This window comes from Lipotes vexillifer, unplaced genomic scaffold, assembly GCF_000442215.2.
Source record: "Lipotes vexillifer unplaced genomic scaffold, Lipotes_vexillifer_v1.1 scaffold306, whole genome shotgun sequence".
Lineage (NCBI taxonomy): Eukaryota > Metazoa > Chordata > Mammalia > Artiodactyla > Lipotidae > Lipotes > Lipotes vexillifer.
Genome location: NW_006789814.1, coordinates 1,697,372 through 1,718,558, shown reverse-complemented (window position 1 = coordinate 1,718,558; position 21,187 = coordinate 1,697,372). Strand labels below are relative to the sequence as shown.

Here is a 21,187-nt window from a genome sequence, read left to right as displayed (position 1 = left end):
TAACCGCGTACGCGGGGCCCTGTGCACATGCTGTGGAGCACGGAGAGGACATGGAGGCAGGAAGCTGTCCGGCTGAGAAGCCCGGCCCTGGCTCCAGGAAGTTCTCACGAGAAAGACGTGGACATCCTTACAGACCCCAGGGTTAGCCTCTTTAGCTTCCAATTTCCTCACCTTTAAAATGGAGTGATCTCATCTGCCTGCTCTCTGCACAGGGCAGAGTGAGTGCGGGGTTTGCAGGTGTGCTGGAAACCTGGAAGGGGCTGTGGGCCGTGAGCCGGAGCTGGTGGGGACTTCTCAGCCGCGGCTTGTCGGTCTCAAGCTAAAGACGGTCTCAGGTGACTCTCTTCCCACGTCCCTGCTCGGGGACATGCCCCCCACACAAGGTTCCCAAGGCAGGATAGAGGTGGAAATATTATTTGTTTACTTCTGCTCAGCCAGTCCCGGCCCTAATGGGGTCCACCCTCCCCAGTTTAATATCTCTTGCCGCCCACCACAGTGCCTGTGTATTCGTCTGATTAAAAACTAATTTTCTAGCTTTCAAGGTAGAACTTGGCCCAGATTTTCTTCTCTCCAGATGAGTGGGTTTTACATAGATGCCTCAGACCATAGGCTGTGAGGAACCCAGAAGCAAGCCTCCAGGGCCCCCTCCTGGCCTGCTGAGCCCCAACACGGGGACCATGGGGACCACGAGGACCCCGAGGACAGGAGGGCATCTCCCTGAGAGGGGCAGGTGTGAGGGGTTGGCTGCTTAACCCCCTGGTCTCCAGAAGGCTTTGGAAGACACACAGTCCACTGTCACTTCCCACTAGGCCTGTGCCTAAAGCCAACTCTGGGGTCCGTAGGCCCTGGGCCCCTGAAAGACGGGCTGGCGGCCTGGGGGAGCAAACCTGATTATTAACGGAAAAGGGTATTTTTCCCTCGGGTACCAGGATTTTAATAAATGGAACGTGTACAAGGACACTTAGAAAGAGGTACTGAAGACTTGTCCGCTGCACACTTGTCCTTGGCGGGAGGGCGGTTTACCAGGGCAGATGGGACGTGGGCACATGAACTCCCGCCACCCCCCCACCCCGCCCTTCCCTGCTCTGATCGCTGCACCTTTTTCTGCACGTGGGGCAAAATCTGAATTCCTGCCACGGCCTTTAAAACCTGTCTGCCCTTTCTCATCCCCGTCCCCCGTGCTTGTCACTCACTGACCTACAACACTGGCCTCTGGGAGGTTTTCAGACTCGCCAGGCCCTGCCCTCTGCCCACCTGAGGACTCTTACTTCATCACCTCCAATTTTCACTTTCATTTTCCTCAGCCTGGCCCGGCCACGCCCCCTCACGTGGTTCTCGCCCCTTCACGTGGTTCTCGCTCTCTAGTCTTTCCCTTCCCAGCATCAGTTTGTGACGGTTTCTTTCCGTGTTTGTTTAAAGCCGGCTTCCTCTGCTGGTCTGAAGCTCGGAGAGGGGCTGGTTTCTGCTCCTGCCTCGCCTCTCCACTCCCCTCTCCTTCCCTCCCGTGGTTTTAGGAGCAGCCTGGGTAGGTGGACTGTGGCCGGAGTGAGGAGGGTGCCTGGGTAGATGGACTGTGGCCGGAGTGAGGAGGGTGCCTGCTCTGGGCTCAGGCCTAGCACACTTCTCTTTGTGGCCTTGGGGGACCCCTACCTTGAGGGGTGCCGTGCAGGGGGGATCACGGGTGCCCGCCTCCTGCTTGCTGCTCCTTCCAGCACCTGGGCCCTTCCTTGTGTGTTCTCACTGGGAGGCCTGCCAGCTGGCAGTCTGCGGCCTCCACCTTGCACCCTTCTGCTGCCTTCGGGTTTCACTGGGCGTTTGGAGTCTCACTGTGAGGAATCGATGCAGCCCAGGAGTCGTAACTCTCAACACCAAGAGCACCCAAAGAATACCATCATTCTTCATGCCGCCTCCAGGCTGGCCTCCAGGTATGAGTCCCAGGCCTGCTGCACCGTCCGAAAGCAGGATGGCCTGCCTCTGTGGCCTTTTTTTTTCTTTTTACGATATGCGGGCCTCTCACTGTTGTGGCCTCTCCCGTTGCGTAGCACAGGCTCCGGACACGCAGGCTCAGCGGCCATGGCTCACGGGCCCAGCCGCTCCGCGGCATGTGGGATCTTCCCGTACCGGGGCACAAACCCGTGTCCCCTGCATCGGCAGGCGGACTCTCAACCACTGCGCCACCAGGGAAGCCCTCTGCGGCATTTTAAGTCTTGGAGACAGGGATGCAGCATGAAAGAAGGGAGCTCATTCTCTTGGGCTGCTTTCTGTTAGGTGCAAATCCCCAGCTGAGTCGAGGGTGACCATTTCCGCCAGGAGGAGGTTTTCAGCCTGTTCACCTGGGGCAATGCTTTTCCTTCCTGACCTCGTCCAGTGTTGGGGAAAGGGAGCCGGAAGGAACTTAGCTGCACAAACTTGGCTGCTCTGAGGCGAGGATTTGCTGTTGTTACTGAACCCAACTTGGGTCCGCTTGCGCACATGCGGTAAAGCCAATCTACTGACACTGGGTTGTGCTGAAGGAAAGTGCAGGGTTTATTGTAGGCACCAAGCAGGGAGTCCAAGCAGCTAGTGCTCGAAAGGTCTGAACTCCCGGATGGCTTTCAGGGTGGGAGAGGGGGGTTGTGGGGTATGTGATCAGCTCCTGGACATGCTTCTGACTGGTTGGTGGTGGGGTTCCATTGGGTTCAACGTCATCAACTTCTGGTTGCAACCTGGCTGGAGTCTAGGAGCTGGTGGGCAGCGTGCAGTTCACTTCTTCCACCTGGTGAGGGTTTCAGTCTCTGCAAAACAGCTCAAAGGACACGGCTCAGAATATTATCTGTAGCCCTTGAGGAGGAACTAAAGGTCCTTGACTTTGTTTAGCGGCTAAACTATTATTATTTTGTCCTGCTTGGCTGTTTTCCATTTTTTCACTTCTCTGATTAAGTTTATTCTTTGGAACCTGGGGAAGGCCTAGGAGGCTAAAGTTTTTCTGCAAGCAAGAGGCAGGCAGAGGACGTGGTGGTGGTGGCAGTCTGTCTGGGAAGGCCCCACAGGGTCCTGCTTGGTTATACTGTGAGGTGATTCTGCCCTGGAGGTGGGGGGTGTGAATAGGATGGAGGGAGGGGATGGGCCTTCCAGCTCCTACTGGTGCCTGATGCCTTCTACTCATTCTCCTCTAATTCCCACAGTAGCCGAAGGAGGTGAATTTGATCTTCCCATTTTACAGGTGAGGAAATGGCTTCAGAGAGGTTAACTCATCTGCCTGAGGTAAAACAGCAGGTACTGACAGAGCCAGGTGCTTCAAACCTAAGCCCATCTGACCACGAAGCTGGAGTGTGTTTTGGCTGTGCTGTCTCCCAGGGAAGTCAGGGAATATTGAGGCCCTGCTGTGTGCAGATTGTCACACCCCATCAAGAATTCTATCTCGTTTACTCCCCAGGGCCAATCCGTGGCATAGGGAGTGTGACCCCATTGTTACAGGAGACACTGAGGCTCAGGGAGGACAGGTAGCTCAGCTCCCAGTGGGATCTGGGCTCTGTGTGCAGCTGGTCCCACAGAGGCCTTCAGAGGCAAAGAGGTAGACCCAAGAGGGGTGCTGTGTGGAGGCTGTTAAGTCAGTGAGGAATGCTTTCAGCTACAAGTAGTTGAAAATCCACTAACAGTGGCTTAAGCAGGCATTTATTTTCCTCCTAGAATGGGCAGTGTGGGCGTCAGAGGTTGCCAGCCTGGTTCAGCAGCTCAGTGCTGCCAGGGAAGCAGGTTCTTTCTGCCCAGACCCCTTTGGTTGTTAGTTTTTATCCTAATGTTGGTCGCCTCATGTTTGCAAGATGGTTGCTGCTCTTCTGGCAACCATACCCATTTTTGAGCAGGAAGCAAGGGAGAAGGGGTAGCCCTGGCTACTTCTTCCCTTTATCAGCAAAATAGAAGCCTTCCCACAAGCCCACCTGGCAGACTTCTCTTTACATCTCTGCAAGCAGAACCGAGTCACACGGCCCCTCCACTTTTGAGAACTGTCAGGCAAAGCAGCAGGCCAAGTGTGGAGGGAGACAGAGGTGACAGGCTTACTCCTCCTCCCACAGAATTTGCCACTTAGCAGGGGAGGTGGTGAAAGGTCAAGCTGAGGCCCTGGGCCGTCCCAGCGGCTGACTTGGGTTTTCAAGGTGCAATAGGAGTGAAGTGTTACATCCGTGAATGTGAAAGTCCACTGCTGGGTCGGTTTCCAGTGATGCTCTTCCTCCAGCGGGGTGGATCTGCGCTGACCTGTGACTCCCGTACCCTGCCCGGTGTTAGAGGTCGCTTCTGCTCCTGAGTCACTGGGACGCGTGGGGGAGTGTGCGTGGCGTTGGGCAGTGGCGAAGGAAAACAGGATGCCCAGGGGCAGCGTGGTGGACTCAGCCTCGGGAGAGCCCAGCTGTTTGCATGGTTTCTCGGCCACTTGTGTCCTGGGTGTGTCTCGGGTGTCACTCCACCCTTCTGAGCCTCACTTGCCTCAACTGTAAGACGCGGGAGCATCGTTCTGCCTCGCTTCCCTGTGTTCATGGCTTGAGGGGTGACAGCTCGGCCAGACATCAGCTCACCTTTGGCTGACTGAGCTCCGCGTGCCTCCTCTCCCTCTGTAACCTTGGAGGAGGATGAGGTGCCATCATGCCCATTTCAGAGGAGGGGGGGAAGCAGGTTCAGAGAGGGCAGGTGACACACCCATGGCTGCACAGGACGTAAGTGGCAGAGCTGAGCCTGGAACCCGGTCCATCTTGGCGCCAGGGAGCTTGTGTTCTGTGTAGCAGACATCAAAGCGTCCAAGTGTGGAGCAGGACGGTGTAGCGTTGGTGTGACTCCATCTGGCGTGAGGTCTGCCTGTGCCCTCTCAGTAGCCGTGTGCTTCTAATTAATGGCAGATTACGTGTGTGGGTCTGTTTGACAGTTGCCTACACATATGATACCACAGCCTGAGGGTGGACGGAAGCTGTGCAGCTGATGTCCTGATTATTTATGGGTATTTCACATGCAATTAGTCTTCCTTGCCGTCAGTTAACCCCACCACCCTGCTGTGCGTGAGGCCAGTCTCAGCAGGTGCTGGTGTTGCTGCCCCCTGGGCAGACCCGGGGCTTTAGCCAGGTCAGGGTCATGTTTCTGCTGGTTGCACTTGACAGTCCAGCCAAGTGCAGGCAGCCAGCGGGTAGAGCAGATGAGGGGGATGCCTGGTGCTTCCCGTTTGCTTATTGAAGCCAGAAGCTAGGGAGGCTCATCTGCTACCCATGATGATCACAGCCTCCCAGAGCCAGGAGGTTTCCAGAGGGTCGGCTTGTCTAACCTCCTCATCTTATAGATTGAACATCTCAGACCCAAAGTGGGTGTGACATGCTTAAAGCACAGCTGGACCAACTGTGGAGCTGGCATCCTTACCTGTTCTCGTCACATTGCACATCTTTTCCTGTCCTCTATGTCTCTCAGCTTGCTGGCCACACTGACTCCAGTGCCACCTCATGTAGGTTCCAAGGTGCAGCATGTGAGGGATGATTCATTTGGTCACAGGTGCCAGAAACCAGCTTGAACCAGCTTAAATAAAGTAAGGGAATGTGATTGCCCTCAGACCTCCAGCATCCAGGGGGCGTCTTGCGTTTAGGCAGCACTGGATCCCCAGGCTCAGTTGGTCTCCAGGGTTCTTCCTGAGGGCTGTTAATGGAGTGATGAGGAGAAGCCGGGGCAAGCACGTCCACGACCTCTGGCCAAGCTGACTCTGCCCAGAATCTGCCGAGGCTTGGTTCTTCTCAAGATGAAAATCTTGCGAACGTTGATTTTGGGGGTAGAATACAGGGCTGGCATGGAGCCCTGGCTTCCTGTTTCTGAGATCCCCCGGTGGGGTTGGGGGGAGAGTATCACATGGTAGTTATGGTTGTGGGTCCCAGTGTCAAATGGCTTATGTTCTGATCTCTGTGTCTGTTTCCTTATTTATTTTAATAAATTTATTTATTATTTGTTTTTGGCTGCGTTGGGTCTTTGTTGCTGCGCGCAGGCTTTCTCTAGTTGCGGCGAGCGGTGGCTACTCTTCGTTGCAGTGCATGGGCTCCTCCTTGTGGTGGCTTCTCTTGTTGCGGAGCACGGGCTCTAGGCGCGCGGGCTTCAGTAGTTGTGGCACACGGGCTCAGTAGTTGTGGTGCACGGGCTTTGTTGCTCCACGGCACGTGGGATCTTCTGGACCAGGGCTCGAACCTGTGTCCCCTGCATTGGCAGGCAGATTCTTAACCACTGTGCCACCAGGGAAGTCCCTGTTTCCTTATTTATAAAATGGATTTGATTTGGGCACCTACTTTGTGGGGCTGTTTGGAGGGTTTAATGCGACAATTTACGCACAGAGTTTCACCCAGTGTCTGGCACGTGGCATGTGCCCTGCTAGCAGCTGCTATTAGGAAAGTCATTTAATGTCTTGGTTTTTCCACCTGTAAAACAGGGGCTTGGACACCACCCGTTTCTATGAAATAAGGAACTTGGCTCCTTTAATACAGCCAAGCCCAGACCTATGCTTCAAGGTTGGTAGCGGATGAAGAATTGCCATGTGCAAAGGGGCAGCTAGACCCTGAGGCCCTGTCTCTCCTCTCCATCGACTTTTCCCTTTTGGGTGCTCCTGTCACACTGAAACCCCATGCCTTCTCTTGGGGGGCACTCTGTCCCCTTTAACACTCCCGCGGTGCCTTGGACGGAGGCCAGGCTGGAATAGTTAATAGGGCTTGTCTGAATGTTGGGGTATAGGTATCAGCCCCCTTTCTGCAAACAGTTCCCCAGAGAAACCACTGTGATTGTTCAGGGCCAAGGACAGAGGCCTCTGTAGCTGGCTCTGCAGCCTAGTGGTGAGGAACAGGCGCTAGGCCTAGCAGGTGCCCTAGCTTCCTAGGTGTGTGTCCCTGAGAAGATTGTTTGACCTCTCTGAACCTTGGTTTGTGCATCTGAAAAATAGGAACTGAGACAGCATGTGCTTGTTCTGAGTATTAATTGAAGTAATGTCTGTAAAGTTCTCTGGATGTCGCCTGGCCCACAGTAGGCGATTTTGAACGTTACCTGCTGCCACTGCTGCCATGCTGAGTCATCTTCAGCTTGGGGTCTCCTGCAGCCCCGCTTCCCAGCTGTAGCTGTACACTGGAATCAGTGAGGAGCTTTGCACAAAAGCACTGCTGCCTGGGTCCCACCGCAGTTCTGGATTAGCTGGTCTGTGGTACAATCAGAGGTTTGGTTTTTGGTGGTGGTTGTTGTTTATTAGCTTCCTAAGTGGTTCTAACATGCAGCCCAACGTGGCTGGAGAACCATTCCACTAATGTCTGCCATGTGCTCTGTCCCGACGTGGCCAAGGCCACCTTACCCCCCTGCCCACTGCCCCACGTGGGTGCTCCCTTACCCGCTCTAGGCTCTGCCAGGTCCAGACCCTGGAGAGAGAGATCTGGGGGAGAGATAGGCTTTCCTTTTCCCAGAGCCTGAAGCCTGGAAAGTCACCTCTTTCAATGGAGACTTCATTCTCTGTACCTGTAATCCAGCACCCTGGACAAAGCTCCTGCACCCATGAAGGAGCTGCATTAGGCCGAATGGGGTGGGTTGCCCTCTTGTCTCGTGATTAAGGTGGTCCATGGACGTCAGGGATGCTGACAGGATCTCGTCAGCCTTGAGAGACAATTCTCTGGGGAGGAGCTACATCTTATTGACTGATACATACCTGAAGTGGTGGGGCCCCAGGGTTCTGCCGGGGGAGGCTTTGAACTAGCGAGCAAGGGCAGTGCTGCCAGCATTGTTTTCCTCTTGGTTGGGAATCCTGTCCTATGATAGGGATTGGAGTCTCCTCCACACCCCAAAGGAAGAAGGCGGCTCCCCGGTTTACCCAGGGGTTATAGATCTGCCTGGCTTCAGGAGCGGGTGGGGGAGACCGGCACGGGTGGGACCCAGCTGGATAGGACATGCTCTGTCCAAAGAGATTAGTTTTCGCTGGCCCCTACTGCGCGGCACAGATCGTGTGTGTGTGTGTGTGTGTGTGTGTGTGCGCGCGCGTGCGCGCGCGCGGGGGATGTTACTTAGTGGAATCATGCTGTTATAGCAATAGGATGGCCTAAGTTATTCAGTAGTGCCCACGTGAACACCTTTGTAGAATGTACCATCTCTCTCTGGGTGCCTGCTGATTGAGCCCCTTTGCAATACAGAGCAGGTAAGCCCTGCTTTTCATGGCTTCATATTTATCTAATACTATCTAGTTAACACCGGTATTCCACTTGTCACCTTAACGCAGACACTTCACTGGTTCTGCTACATGTTTCTCACTAAGTCTTTCTCATAAAATACTTTTGCACATAACTAGCATCTCCTTGCATGTTGGTGAAGAAGAGGACGACCTTGGTGTGTGACGGCCGAGTGCGCACCCTGCCGCCCTTGCAGTAGCACCCAACCCGGGCGAGCAGCTGGCTTCTACCCCTTTCCACCCAACCCCCTCCATAATTTATTTTTCAACTATATCTGTAATGTCTTGTTAAAAAATATTTGAAGAGAATATGGCAAAATAAGAACTGGCCATGCTGGGTGGTGAGGACGAAGACATTCACCATACAGATTTCTGAACTGTTCCATGAGACGTAGTAATTTTAAGCCACGATGCCTGCTCACAGTGGAAAAGTTTGGCAGTTCTTCAGAAAGTGAGATAGAATCACCACTTGTCCCCAGAATTTCACTCGCAAGCAGAGACGCAAAAGAATTGAAAATGGGGACTCCAGTACGTGTACACAGATGTTCACGGGAGCATTATTCACAACAGCCCAGAGGTAGGAACAGCCCAGATGTCCATCGGTGGTTGAGTGGACGGACAAAATGTGGTCTCTCCATATGACGGAATATTATTCAGACATTTAAAGGAATAAAGTGCTGACACCTGCTACGTGGATGAACCTTGAAAACATGCTCAGTGAAAGAAGCCAGATACAAAAGGTTACGTGTTGTAGGATGCAGTTTATGTGAAATAGCTGGGATAGGAAATTCCGCAGAGCCGGAAAGCAGATTAGTGGCTGTCTGGGTTTGGGGAGGGGGGCACATGTGGGAGAAGCCGCTTCGTGGGGGAGGGGTTTTACTTTGGGGTGCTGGAGGTGTGTCAGGACTAGACAGAAGTGGCGATTGCACAAAACTCTGAATGTACTAAAATGCCACTGAATTGTTCACTTTCAAATGGTTAATTTTATGTTATGTGACTTTTCCCTCAGTACATTATTTAAAAAAACCGCAATTCTCCCCCCACCTCCACCCCACCCGCTTCTTACTGCCCACAAAACTCTCTCAGTTCCATTTCTTCTCCTTGAAGCAACTTCACATTACAATTGTTTCTGATTTTAGTTCTTCTGGTGGATACCTCTTCAAAGCTGAATGATGTACTGATCCTTTTTTTCTTTTTAATTTTTAGAGAATGAATGTAGGCTCTTGACTCCTTGATATGTGGAAAAGCATGAAATTAAGACCCCCCCCATTTACCCCTTCTAACCTTCTGACGATTTCGTGTGTTCTCAGGTGCTCTCTTTTCTAGGCCCTTCTGAGTGGGGCAGGGCAGGGGTGCTCAGACCCTTTTTGGTCCCTGAGTTAATCGCTTTGGGGTTCTTGGGCGGCTGCCCTGGAGGGTCCAGCCCCTGCCCGTTCTCTCCATCTCCTGGGGGGTCTCTGCCTCCATTAGAGCCCCATTCAGGCCCCTTCCAGCTCTACACTTTTGACATTCTCTGACGTGGAACAGAAAGCTGATTTTTCAGAAATGGCTCTGCGTTGTTGTGTGCCACTTACCTTGACGTTTTCAAAATAATAGGCCGTCAGGAACTCAAACTTCAGGGCAGAGGGTCTCAGATGGGGGCCTGGAGCCGTGATGTGTTGGGCCAGCCTGGTAAAAACCTTTGTTAACAGCCTTTAAAATCAGATTTGTGTAGAAACGCGGGTGTTGGCTTCTCAGAGCGGGGCTGCGTCCCTGTGTGGGACAGTGGACTGGAGGCAGGAGTGCTGCCTTCGCTGGGCACATCTGCCCCTCTTCCCACTGTCCCCACGTCCCTTGGAGCACATTACTGCATTCACTAGCATTACTTTTTGGTCCTGTCTGCATTTGCTTTGGGGACACCTGCCTTAACATTTGTATTACAAGTCATTATAAACAAACACTATACGTGTGTGCGTGTGCACCTATGTGTGTGAGAGAGTGCACACACACCAATGAGCAAGAAAACCCACAATTACACACATGGAAAAGTTCAGAAAGATTTAGAACTTTATCAAGATATTGAAAGAGATGTTTCTTATCCCTTGTGATTTTCTCGTTTCTCATTCTGTTTCCATGGGTTCCTCAAACCTTTCCTCTCCTTTCCAGATTATGTAGAAACAATTGTTTTACAGTGGGGGTGGGGTTGGGTGTTGGAGGGGCAGAATTTAATCAGATTCCTGATTTTCCTGGAGGGCAGAGAAAGGTTGGGAAAGTTGTTGGAGGCCATGCACCAGGAGCTGGTTGAGTCTCTAGGGCATGTGCTCCATTCTAGGGGGCTGCTAGGCATGGTGCCACAGCTTGGGGACAGGCTTCCGAGGGAACCTGAGCAGGCTGGGTCCTTGCCCCGCCACCTCCTGGTTGTGTGGCATGGGGCAAGTCCCTTCCCTTCTCTGGGCCTCTGTTTCCTGATTCATATAATGGGTATAGTAAACTTTGCTTCTTGGGGATGTTGTGAAAATCCAGTGAGATTGTGTATTTCAAGGGCTTTTCGCCTTGCTGGGCGTACAGAAAACAATGCATAACAGCCACTGGCCATCTGAACACTGGGAATGTGTCCTGGGGTATTTTAATTTTTTCATTATAACAAACTGCAAGACAGAAACTCTGGGTGGGCAGGGGAAAAAGGGAGGCAGGAAAGAGAAACAGGACAAAAAGCTAGACTGGGACCGGGAGCGATTTAAAAAGTTATGTTTTGGGCTCAATATAGTTCATCCTTTCTTTTAGAGATAAAAGGAAAGGGAGTGGGTAGGCAGAAAAATATATAAAAAGCAGTATAAGTTTGGAAAACAGCGGTGTAGGTTAAGTATATATCCACAGAAGAACACTGTTTATTTCTGTGCATGTGCCCTCGTGAGCCCTCTCTTTAAATATAACTGAGTACGGGCCCCAAGGGAGTGTTTGTAAAGGCTCTCTGAGGTCTTTGCAAAAAGATGCTATGTAAAGCCAAAGAATTATTACACAGATCTATGTATATGGGAGAGAGCGTGTGCGTATGCTTGCACATGCCCGCACATGCCCAGATATCTAGTTACAGTCATCGAGTTTTCTCCCTTTAATCTTGAAAAGGGAGTTGAAGATCATTTGATCTCAAGATAATTTCCCTCCTGGAGGGCCTCTGATGGCTGGAGATGGGAAGGCTCCTACCTCCACCCTCCATGTCACTGTTTCAGTACTTTATGTAGCGACCTCTGACGCCCATTCTCATTGTGAGAATAGAGCATTCCCTGTAGTGTGTGTCTTTGTTTCCGTTTGGGTCCTTGGCCAGTGGAGGTTGGCCACTGCTGCTCTGCTGATCTTGGGACTCGTGTGGTTGGATTCATGTGCCAAGGGGGAGGGAATGGTTTTGCAGGCTTGCCCCGTTTTAGGTCATGGTCGTGAAATATAAGAATTCGTCCCTTCCCTCCCATGTGTATCCATTCATGAGACACATATTGGAAAAAGCTCAATTTGAGCCTGAATCCCTGTCACTGGGGCAGGAACTTACAGCTGTGAACTGATAGTTAGCTCCTCTGGCGAGGCCTTGAATTTATTATTAAACGCACTAGACATTTCTGCCCGGCCCATCCCATGCTCAGTTCCTGGAGGTGAGGGGCAGATTTTAGCGGCGGGTGTCAGTCAGTCATTCACTCGTTTATTAATCCATTTATTCATCCGCCCCTTGACTCATTTTGCTAGTCTTGTGGGTACTGTGCCCAGGGACTGTGCCGGTCCCCGGGGTCCCCGCTGTCAGGGGCTCACAGGCTTGGGGGTGGGGCTTTGGTAGCCACACTGCAGAAGAACAGTTCCACCCCGAGGGACGGAGCTTTCATGGAGGTGGAAATAAAAAGGTGCGGCGAGGCTCAGGGAAGGAGGGGTCCATTCAGCTCTCCTTGGCTTGATGGGCTGGAACTCAGAATCTTCTCAGGTTAGCACAGCAGGTTGGAGGATGTGAGGGCTCACAGGGGCCTGGGTTCTGGGTCCCGACGTGCCTGCCTCATTCCTAGGGCCGCTCCGTCTCTGCTCTCAGAGAGCTGTCTTGGTGATACTAGTACAGCAAGAGACCAAGCCAGCCAGTGGCGAGTTTACTGAATCAACAGAGATCCTTTTCAGAGTCTGGGGTCCCCTGTGGCTTTGCCCCATTATCAGGCCGAGGGCTCTGTGGCTCATGCCTGACATTTCAAATGCCAGCCACTTGGCTAAACTCAGCCTTCTTTCTGCATTGAGTGGACTTGTCCCCCCGGAGGGGCTTTATTGGCTTTTCTCTTGGGTGGGCTTCTTGCTGGTGCCTGCATCTCATGTTTCCCTGGCCAGGCCTCTGCACCTGGCAACAAAAGCTCAGCAAACCGTCCTTAGCTAAGCTCTCAGCAGGTGGATCTTGGTGGAGCGACTTAGAACTGTTTGCTCTTGGGCCAGACGCCTCTGCTCCCATCCTGCTTTGTCGGAGACTGTGGCCCATCCCAAACTTCTGGAAGTCTCTATCAGAGTCAGCCAGCCACCCTCGGTCTCAGCACCACGTCACCCTACAGACGCCTGAAGCTCCAGCCCCTGTGCAGTGCAGGCCGTCGGCTGGCTCGCCTCTGGGGAGCCAGTGAGGGTAGAAGATGGTCTAGGGCAGGAGGCTGAGCAGGGACAGCTGGAGGGACAGAGGCAAAACTGAGGGGACCTTTGAAGAGGCAGGAGGGATCCACAGTGTCTGAGGCAGCAGCTGCTCCAGTGCTGTGTCACATTTGTTAAAGCTGGGCCTGCAGCCCCTTCTTGGGTTCCAGCCATGGGGCCCCACCGTCGGCACCGGTGTCTGGCAGGCCACACACCTAACCGCAGAGGGTCCACAGTGGAGAAGGCTAGCATGGAGAGTGGGGGCAAGAGCTTCTGGATGTTCCCCTAACTTTTGCTTAAAGGGCCAGCTGGTAAATGTTTTGGGCCGTGCGACCCCTCGGTCTCTGTCACAGTAGTTCAGATCTGCCTCAGTAGCGTGATAGCAGCGTAGACAATATGTAAACAGACAGTGGGGCTGTGTTCCAGTAAAGCTGGCACCGAGCCCTGCCCTGTCCCAGGAGGTCAGTGATATTAGCACCATTTTTCCAGCTGAGGGGACGAGAAGCGAGGAAGGACCCAGAGCTGAGACCTGTGGGATCTGGGATTTGATTAGAAGACCTGTGTTCTTTCCACTCTGCCTGTTCGCTGCCCCGAAGAGCTTAGGAGCTTGGTTTCCACAGTGGACCAGTTTTTTGTTAGATTGGCCCTCAGTGTGCAAAAGTTTTTTTTTTAAAAAAGCAAAACTATCATTTCCTTAATGGACTCGTTCTTTGCTTGCATGTTAAGATGGGCTTGTGCTGCTACATATGGCATAAATGTTTGTTCCCATATTTATATTGTTTTTATTGCTGCATTTCACATATTTAAATTATTCTGTCTGAACTTCATTTCCATATGTAGTAGCTGCAGACATTTAAGTCTTGTTTCTTGCTCCCAAAATGGTACCCTGCCTGGGCAACGTTTATGGACAAATCCATCCTTTCTGCAGTGATTCAAAATGCTCTGTATCCCAGACTGATTTCCTACGGTTGACATTCTCCTGTGTTCTTGACTGGATTTGCTGCTCAGTTCTCTGAAGCCAGGCAAGGAACTGATTTCGAGATGGATCATTCTTTGCCTTTCAGCCTTAGGAGAGGGAGACCTCGATTCAGCCGGGCTCTGCAGAGGCTGCAGTACAGAAAGGCTGCCCTGTTTCCCTCGAAATGTGTGCTGAGGCAGGTAATAAAGAGGAAAGAAATCACAATGATAGAGACTAACAAATAATGGGATGCGCGGTGCTGGGGAGAGGAGAGAAAATTACAAGTTAGGGAGCGCCTCTGCCAGTGTGTGTCACTGGAACTTGGAGAAGTGAATGTTTATGTGATGTATGGAAATCAATCCCAGCATTACGTATGCAAGGAAAGTCAGCAAAGCGAACGCATAGAAAGTTAAAGCCTGTCAAAAGGGTGATTTTTTTTTTTTTTTTTTTTTTTACTGGGGTGCGCGGATACCTGCTCTCAGGCCGTTGCCTTTTTCACCATTAACCATGAATATTCTGTGATGGTAACTTGGGGAAGGCGGAGAGGACAGTCTGACAGTGATGGATTTTTTTAAAGATTTGAGGTATCAGAGTACTGCTTTACCTGTATTTGTGTCCTCAGTCATTTTGATGTTGATGGAGATACAGGGCATGGTCCAAGAGGCTGGAGATGCACAGCGTGTAGGACGGGGGAAGGAAGGGTTATGACAGGATGATGGTGTGCATCAATCAGCGATGGCCATCCCCCTGCTTCTGTGGCTTCTGTGCAGTGTGATTGTGGCCCCTTCAAGGTGAACTTGTGGCCAAGACGTCTCATTGCAGCTTCTCGTGGCTGTTCTTTGCCCAAAGAGCATTCATACCTTTTCTGGGTCCTCCTGGGAAACACTTCCTCCTCCAAGTTTTCTTTCCCCTATGGACTGTACGCTTTTTAGCTGCAAAAGCCTGGGTGGTGATGGCTTGGGATCCCTGCGTGCTGTGCCTAAAAGTCCAGAACCTGACCTGACACTTTTGCAGTCTCCTCCAGTTGGCACCTCACTCTTTGGGTCTGATTTCCCACATTGCCCATGCCGAGCTGGTTTGATGGTTCATAAAATTCTATTGTCTAGTCTGCTGCTCTAGGGCATAGACCACTTAAAAACATTCCTTTTTATTTCCCAAGGTTGAGGTACATGGGAGCTCAGTAAATCCTGTAACTCCTGAAAATGTTCTCTGTTGTGTCCTAATCAGATTCTGTCTTTCACCTGGCGTTTTCCGCAGCCCACTCTGTGCCAGGCCCTGTGCCGAGCTCTGAACAGCAGAAGTAGAACCTGATCTTTGCCCTGAAGCCACAGGGACCACCGCATGCCCGCCCTGGAGCTCTGGGTGCCACCCCATCTTTCTGGGCCCCTGCCATTGAAGGGAAAGGCACTAATTATGGTGATCAGTAACATTTGTTGAATGCTTTCTGTGTGCTGGGTGTTGAATCCTTAACAATGTTTCTGTGAAAAACAAAAATGCTTCTGTTAGATAGAGACTGTAAAGATCCCATTATAGATAAGGGAGTCAGGTGCTCAGAGAGGGTGGCTAACTTGCCCAAGGTTACCCAGCTGCAGAGGCAGGATTCCAACCGAGTCCTGACTCTAGAGATCATGAAGTACTCTGAAATACAGGACCCTGAAACCTGCATTCGCTGCAGTGTGAACACCACCGGGAACTTCAGTTTACTCTTTCAGCATCCCACAGGAAATGTGGCTTTATCCCCTTTTGTATTTGTATTTTGCTGAGGTGGAAAACTGCGCGAGGTTACCAGGCAGTAGGTGGCTGAGCTGGGGCTTGAACACAGATCTCCCCAGCCCTGGGACCTGTTGGTAGCAACCTCCCATGCGTCCTGCTCCTGTCTTTGGAATGGAAGCTACTGGAACCCACCCCTGACCTTCTTCTTGCCGCTGGCAGGTCCCCGCTGAAGCACTTTATTTTTCTCCAGCTCTTGGGCCTCTGCTCAGGGAAATTTCCACAATTTTTGGCCTTAGAGAGGGTTTGGAAGGTGACTTGGGGCCCCGCGGGCAGCTTGGCTTGTCCCAGTGTGGGTTCCTGCTCTTTGTTTTTGAGTGTCCTCATTAGGTGGTCGTGAGAACTGAAACGAGGCTTTGGTGCTGACGTGTTACTAGACATGGAAGTACATGTCTACCATGTGACAGCTGGTACCTTTGCCCTCCATTTTAGTTGTGTTGTACTCAGATAGGAATCATCTCTCTGCATCACTTATTTTCCATAAACCTTGACCAAGCTCCTGGTGTGTGGGAGCTCTGGGGACCCCAGATGCAGGGCATACTGTGTGCCTTTAAGGAGTTGTGAGGTGATTGCAGGAGACAGAGGCAGTTAGCTACTGCACACTCTGCAGCTTGCTGAGGGGTAGGAGAATCACAGAGGGCTTCCCAGAAGAGGTGCCTTTTCAGCTGGGCCTGAGTAGATGGGTTTTATCATATTGGGATGGAGGGGGTTGGTGAACACAAGGAAATCCATGAAACAGCAGTGTGTTGGAATATCATTCAGCCTTAAAAAGGAAGGAATTCCTGCCATAGGTGACAACATGGATGAACCTGGAGGACATTATGTTAAGTAAAATAAGCTGGACCCAGAAGGACAAACACCGCCTAATTCCACTTCTATGAGGAATCTACAATAGTCAAACTCTGAGTTGCAGAGAGTGGAAGGGGGCTTGCCAGGGGCTGGGACAGGAGGGAATGGGAGATGCTGTTCACAGGTGTAAAGCTTCAGGCAAGCAAGACGGGTCAGCTCTAGAGACCTGCTGTATAGCATTGTGCCTGGGCATAGCCATTAACATATATGAAGAGGAGAGAGCTCGTGTGAAATGTTTGCACCATAATGAAAAACTCTGTTGGGTTTATTCAGGGAGAGGCGCTCACATTTGTGGGGTTTATTCAGGGAGAGGCGCTCACATTTGTGGGGAGGGACGAAATAGTACAGTCACGTCACTCGGGGAAAGTCCCTCGAGAAGGCTCTGTCACAGGCTCCTGGCCCAGGTGGATTGCTATCTGCAGTAGAGGTCAGGTAAAGGGGTTGGTGATGTCTGGTGACGCCAGGAGAGGGCATGACACCAACATCTCAGCATAAGGATCATGTTCGTGGGCAGTGAGCTGCTCCCTCCAGGACAGGCTCGGCACAGCCACGGGACTGAGGGCCCTGGAGCACGACCCTGCTGTCCTGTTGGGTCCAGGGTACCCGGTGCCAAGCGCCCTGGTGGCGGGTGTGCCGAGCTTTCATCCCACTTACATCCAGTGCACGTGGCTCATTAGTGTAAATCAGGCACGCGTGTGCCATGCGCTGCAGAACAGAAGGCTGGCATGATTCCTTTGATTAAGAGGAGATTTCACCAGGGGTTAGTGGCGAGGGAGGATGAGCAGGCAGAGCACAGAGGACTTTTAGGGCAGTGAAACTATTCTGTATGATACTGTCATGGGGGATACATGTTGTCACATAGTTTTCCAAACTCATGGAATATGCAACACCAAGAGCGAAGCCTGATGTAACTGTGGGTGATTATGATGGGTCAGCATGGGTTCATCAGTTGCAGCAAATGTCCCACTCTGGTGGGGGTTATTGATAATGAGGGAGGCTGTGCATGCGTAGGGGCTGCTGGTAGATGAAAAAACCTCTGTACCTTCCTCCCGATTTTGCTGGGAACCTAAAACCGCTTTACAAAATAGTCTATGTAAAAAAAAAAAAAAAAAAAAAAAAAAAATCACTTCTTCTAGCCTCATGTTGCAATGATGACTATCCAGTCCTTTGCTCCCATAAGAAGTTTGGGCCAGTTGAGAAGTCCTCGTTAGAAGATTCAGATTTCAAACGGCCTTGGAGTAAAGGAGCAGTTTCCCCAGGCTGCGTCTCCAGTACCTGGCTGCAGCCTTGCCACCTGCTCTGGGTTTCTTGAAGATAAGAACCAAAGAGACACTACCTGGCCTGTCTTCAATGATATATTAAGTCTTGAATTGTTGTTTTTTTCCCCCATGGCTGTGGTGTCATGGGATTTAATTACTGGCTGTTTTCTGTTTTTACAGATTTATCAAGTGGTTTTAGTTAGAAATGTGAAATCTAGCATTACGTTGAGTCCTTCTAGATTATCAGTGCTCCCCACTGCCGTCCACGACAGGCAGTGGCCTGACTTAGTTAGTACTGTCCTGTCTGGTCTCTCCTCTGAACCTTACGGCATCCCAGGGAGGTGGGAAGGTGGGTGCCGTTCACCCCTTGTGCCTGACAGGAAGGCTCAGAGAGGCTGAGAGCCAGGGCCCTCATTACCTGGTCACGTTCAGAAAGCAAAGTCAGACAGACTCTGTCTCCTCGTAGGCACATGTGAATGTGTGTGGTTTTCCTCCATTAAGAAATCCTCTGTTAAGGACTCCTTCCTTAGGTAAGTCGGGAGCCTGGCTCTCCCCTTGGGAAGGTGCCTTGTAGCCTGTAGTTAGGTGCTCAGTAGATGTTTACTAATGAATGAACGTGTGAGCTGGGGGGGCCGTTGTAACCCCAGGCAGCCCGTGGCTGGGCAGGCAGCACACGGTGGCTTTATCTGTGTCGCTGTCAGCTCGCTCCCGCCCCCGGCACTGAAGGGCAGCGTCTCGGCCTCTTTCCTATCTCTTTAGGCTGATTAACTCTGCTGAGGATAAAATAGATGACTAGGAGGGCCTGCTGTAGAGCACAGGGAACTCTTCTCAGTGCTCTGCAATGAGCTATATGGGAAAAGCACCTAAAAAAGAGTGCATATACGTATATGTATAACTGATTGACTTTGCTCTACATCTGAAACTAACACAACGTTGTAAATCAGCTCTACTCCAATAAAAATTAAAAACCAAAACCAAAACCTCTGCCGAGGGCCTAACCCTCCTTCCCTCTGTTCTTCCCAGTCTTGCCCTCTCTCTGCTCTTTCTAACCTTCAGTAGTATCTTGTCTGGAAATGCTTTTTCTGCCCATTGTTTCCCTTTTGCAAATTTTCAGACCTTGGGAAAAGTGCAGAGAATCCTGTGTGGCTCTGGTCCTACAGCCTGTGCCAGGAACTGAGCCCCAGGGGTCCTGGTTGCAGCCTTGTTACCTGGACCCGTGCCACTCAGCGGCCTCGGTTCTGGACACAGCACACACGTCCCACGGGCCAGGGTCTTCTCCCCAGCCAGTTGGAGGCCTCGGTTTCCCTCCTGGCTCTGACACGTAAAGGTGTGTGGTTGTGCAGCTTATTTAATTACCTCTCAGTTTCGTTCTTCTGACTTAATGACACTGTGCGCTGTCGATGAAATGGTAGCTCTTAATCCCTGCGTGTGAGTGGTGGTAATTATCGCTGTTTCCTGGGGTCGAGTGCAGAGGTTAGAATTGGACAGATTTGGACTCAGATTCCAGTTGTGTCTTTACACTTCCTCCCCCTGAGCCTGTTAGCAGACCTGTAAAAGGGACTCAGAGATAGCTTCCATAGAGTTGCCCTGCGGCACCAAGGAGACAGTGTACCCGGAGCTTAGCTGGTGGGCGTTAGAATTATCATCGAGTCCTCGAGCTTCCAAGCTCCCTGAGGGCAGGGCCATGTGGGCCTCCCCGCCTTCCTCGGGTCACCCTGCCACCCTCATGTGACCAAGCTCACTCCTGTCCGTGCGCCTTTGCACGTGCCTCGGGCCTTGGGGAGTGTTTCCCTCCACAGAGCAGCACGCTGGCTCCCTCCCTTCCTCGGGCCTCTGCTGTCATGTCGTCCCCCAGAGAGGCCTTCCCAGAGCACCCCAGGAAGTGGCACCCTCCCACCACCCATCTGTGTACTGCACCGGGCTTTCCTCCTGGCATGTCTTGTCGCCACGACTGCTCCATGCTGCTTTGTTTGTCCCCCTTCTGGGGAGGAGGCCTGCCTGCTGCAGATAGAGACTTTGGTCTCCTCTGTTCACCCTCTGCCCACAGTGCCGAGAGCAGGGCTTGGACTTTGTAGGCGCTCAGTAAGTTCGCATCGACCGAATGAATTTTGAATCTTCCTTGGTGACACCAGGAGAGGAATACCTCAGACACGTGTCCTCATCAGCACCTTAGGAGGCTCAGTTTCTCACTGTGTGACCTGCAGGTTTCATACTGTCACAGGTGCGATGGGGAAGCCAGGGCCTGGACCTCCTAGTCATGTCCTTGTGATGCCCACGTGACTGCTCTGGGTCAGAAAAGACAGGGAGGGTCTATTTTTTGTCCCATCTCTTCTGAACAGAGTGGCTTCTGGTGTCTGACCCAGAAGCTGAGGAGGAGCCCCCGTGATTCCCCTCCTTCTCTTTCTTCCCCTGGGACCTGGGCTGTGGGCTTTTATCTCCTCTGTAGCAGCCTGAGGGCAGCATGGGTCCTGGGACCTGTTTCTTGCCTCAGGGTCTTTGGTGGGCCTCTTTGTGCCTGGGCATCCTGAGTATAATGGGACCCAGGGACCTGCCTATTTATCTGTGTCCTCTTCCTCCCCCATTTCCCCCTTCTTTACAATTTATTTGTACCCCAACAGTGTGGGGTAGTGTTTCTTAGGTGTGTGTAAAGGACTGAACAAGATAGCGCCAGTATATGGGCTTTGAACAGAGCTTGGCAAGTAGAAGCATTCAAATTTTAGCTAAAAAAAAAAAGAAACCCAAAACCATACTTCTTCCCAGAAGAGGACTTGAAGCAGCATATTAGAACAGATTGGAAAAAACAGTGAGATGGGTTATATGTAAATTGGCACCAGGTGGAAATACAGGCTGGCGATCAGAGGGCGTGCACTCACTGGGCTTGTAACTTTGGCTGTGAGCTTCCTCACAGCCAGTCCCAAGAGGGACATAAAGTTCACAGGGTGCCTTAGGGAAAAAAATAAAACAAAACTGGCTCTCTAGGAGAAATTCACAAGTTCCTGGTCTTGAGATCTGAGTGTTATGGTAAACAGTCCACTGGTAAACAGTGGGTGGACAGTGACAAGTTTTTGATGTAGATGGGAAACATGGGCGCTTACTGATTTTAAAGGGGTGATTTTCTATCAGTGAATGCTTTCCAACGTTGAAGATGTCAGGAGAGTCACTCCTATAGGTAATTATGGACTGTGCATCGGAGAGGCCCCACCCCCCTTCAGAGTCTATGGGAGTCAGCGCAGGAAAACCAGATCTCTTAGTGAACTTGAGTATTTCTGTGTCGGTGTGGAGTCAGTTGTCATGTGATCTGCTGTCTGATCTGCGGTTGATAAACAGCTGTAACTCGGAACATACTCTTGTTCAAAACAGTTGCTGTCCGGTAGTAGAGACTTGGAAAAGCGCTTAGAAATTACCAGCCTGTTTCTTCTGTAGCGGCTGATTATATTCACTAAGGAAACGCCTCCACAGTTATTCTCATCCTGCTCTGCCTTTGGGTTTTGTGTGGCTAATGAGAGTGATTGACTGAGCCCACTGGATCTCTTAGACTGTATAGGAATT

General features: G+C 51.5%; 1 protein-coding gene across 1 annotated transcript in view; it reads left to right on the top strand.

Annotated features, from left to right (window-relative positions):
• The window catches only part of SNX29 (sorting nexin 29), a 569,236-nt gene that overhangs the window by 109,885 nt on the left and 438,164 nt on the right, over positions 1 to 21,187 (top strand). The gene's annotated exons all lie outside the window — the stretch shown is intronic.